This window comes from Stegastes partitus, unplaced genomic scaffold, assembly GCF_000690725.1.
Source record: "Stegastes partitus isolate 25-593 unplaced genomic scaffold, Stegastes_partitus-1.0.2 Scaffold844, whole genome shotgun sequence".
In the NCBI taxonomy this organism is placed as follows: Eukaryota; Metazoa; Chordata; class Actinopteri; family Pomacentridae; genus Stegastes; species Stegastes partitus.
The window spans coordinates 44,271-46,539 of NW_007578575.1; the positions used below are offsets into that span (position 1 = coordinate 44,271).

The window sequence follows — 2,269 nt, forward strand, 5'->3', positions numbered from 1 at the left end:
TATTTATTTATTTTACAGTATTCTTTTTCAACCCGTCTGGTGACATCGATAAGAAATAAAAACAACTCGTTCCCACGCATTAATATCTCGTGGCCACGAGTTATTAATGCGTGGGAACCATATAGTTAAGTCGTGGCCACGAGATATTAATGCGTGGGAACGATATACTTACGTCGTGGCCACGAGATATTAATGCGTGGGAATGACATAATTATCACACGGTGTTTCATCTCAAGAGGTCGCAGGATATCGGTATAGTTCATTCCAAGGTTAAAATAAAATGAAATGAAATCAAAATGCTCCATGTTTCATGCAAGTACGCCCGTTATCCTTAATCGACAGCTGGTATGACCGCACTGTGAACTTCTCTTATTTCTTCATATTAGTAATGCGTGGCCACGACTTAACTATGTCGTTCCCACGCATTAATTACCTTTGGCCACGATTTACTAATGCGTGGGAACGAGTTATTTTTTATTTCTTATCGATGTCACCAGACGGGCTCCCTACAAAAGCAATGTCTTATTTCACTAAATTATAATTTAATTTAATTATATATATATATATATATATATATATATATAAGAAATAATATTTAACAACCGAAGGGAACCATTGACATCTGATGAACTGCAGAAGAAGAGAAGAAGAAAAGCTGTCGTAAAACAATATTACGACAGTTACATCACTTTACGGACACCACCATGTAACTGCAGCTGTCCGCTGTCCTTGTAAAGACGCACTGCACATGTAAGTGTTTACTGCTGTTTGCTGATTAAATAGAAGATTTAGCCACAGTTCCAGCCACACAGGTTTAACATGTAGTGAGGTGAAGCGGTTGTATTTGCGGGTATTACCTTTTTGGTTCAGTTAGTACAGTCAGGTTACTGTCCGATGTAAGCAAATAAAATAATATGTTGTAAAACATTATTCTCAAGTTCAGTGTGTCGATTTGCAATCATACAGGATATTTTTAGACGGCTACAGTGTCGCTTCTAAGTGTTTCAGCTGTGGTTAAGTGCACTGAGAAGAATTAGCAAGTGCTGCTAAGTTAGCATACAACCTGTGTCGATATATCTTTTCGCCGTCGACATGTGTTTTCCTTTAGTATAACCTAAATCAAACTGCATCCAAACTCAAACCCACGTGACCGCAATGGACGTTTGAGGAGAAAATTTTACAACTAAACTCAGGCACTAAATTCAAGGGTTCGTTTACTTTTTTTTTTTTTACCAGCACTAAGAATATGAATAATTTTAGATCCCCAAACGAAATAGCAGATGAGTCCGACTTTTCACTTAAGTTTCAGCTTGTTTCAAGCCTAGGAAGAACAAGTCTGCAGGATTACCATGACATGTGTTGACCAATATGACAGGCATTAATCTCGTACGTATGTATGGTCCGTTATTCTGATATATTTCCCAGTATGCCCTTGATACACCTTTACCTTTACATTGTGCCTTTTTGTAGTGTCTCACTGGGGGGAACTCTAAATATATGACTTTGATACACAAAGACGAGTTTTTAGGGGTTTATCTGATGATGGGAGAGGGACTTTAACCCTGACAACATGGTGACAACCTATTCTGAAGGTATACCGTGTAATTGCTGTAGCATTGATGAATGGAGTGTAACAAAGCTAAGGATATTCCCATGACACGGCAACAGGGGTTCTATGCCTGAAATGAACTCTCCATCACCTAGAGCACATATGTCAAACTCAAGGCCCGCGGACCCGTCACGTCATTATATGTGGTCTGCGAGAGATGTGTGTTTCCTAATCTGATAAATTAATGGGATTTACCTGATATATATATATAATATAGCGTAATATAATGTTATAATTTATGTTATAATAACAACACAGCAATGTGCCTGCACAGGGTGAAACAGTCAGTTTTACTGTTGCTGTGTTCCAGTGACACAACGATACATAGCTGATTATGTTTTTGTTTTTTGTTTTTAATAAAAATAAAAAAAAGCAACAAACCGAGGTGAGAGAGGGAGCAGTCCGACACACCTGATGATAAAACTGTTCAGGTGCAGGCAGACAGATCTCGACTGAGTCAGTTAGGTAGAAAAAGTAGCCCCACATTTAATCTGGAAGATTCAAATTTTAACAGCGATCACAATTCTGATTCTATAAACATGATGGCCAGTGGTATGGACATTTAAGAGTGCATCCACGATAGGACCAGGCGGGGGTGGCACAAGCCATCTCACTGATTTCAATGAAACTTTGCCAGTTTAAAGGGGTCCACCCAAAACT

General features: G+C 38.6%; 1 protein-coding gene across 1 annotated transcript in view; it reads left to right on the top strand.

The window, feature by feature from the left end:
- The first annotated feature begins 677 nt into the window (after nt 1-677).
- The window catches only part of tmem177 (transmembrane protein 177), a 7,436-nt gene continuing 5,844 nt past the window's right edge, over nt 678-2,269 (top strand). The window contains exon 1 of the mRNA XM_008292915.1: nt 678-750. The gene's annotated coding sequence lies outside the window, so the exon portion shown is untranslated. The remainder of the gene's footprint in view (nt 751-2,269) is intronic.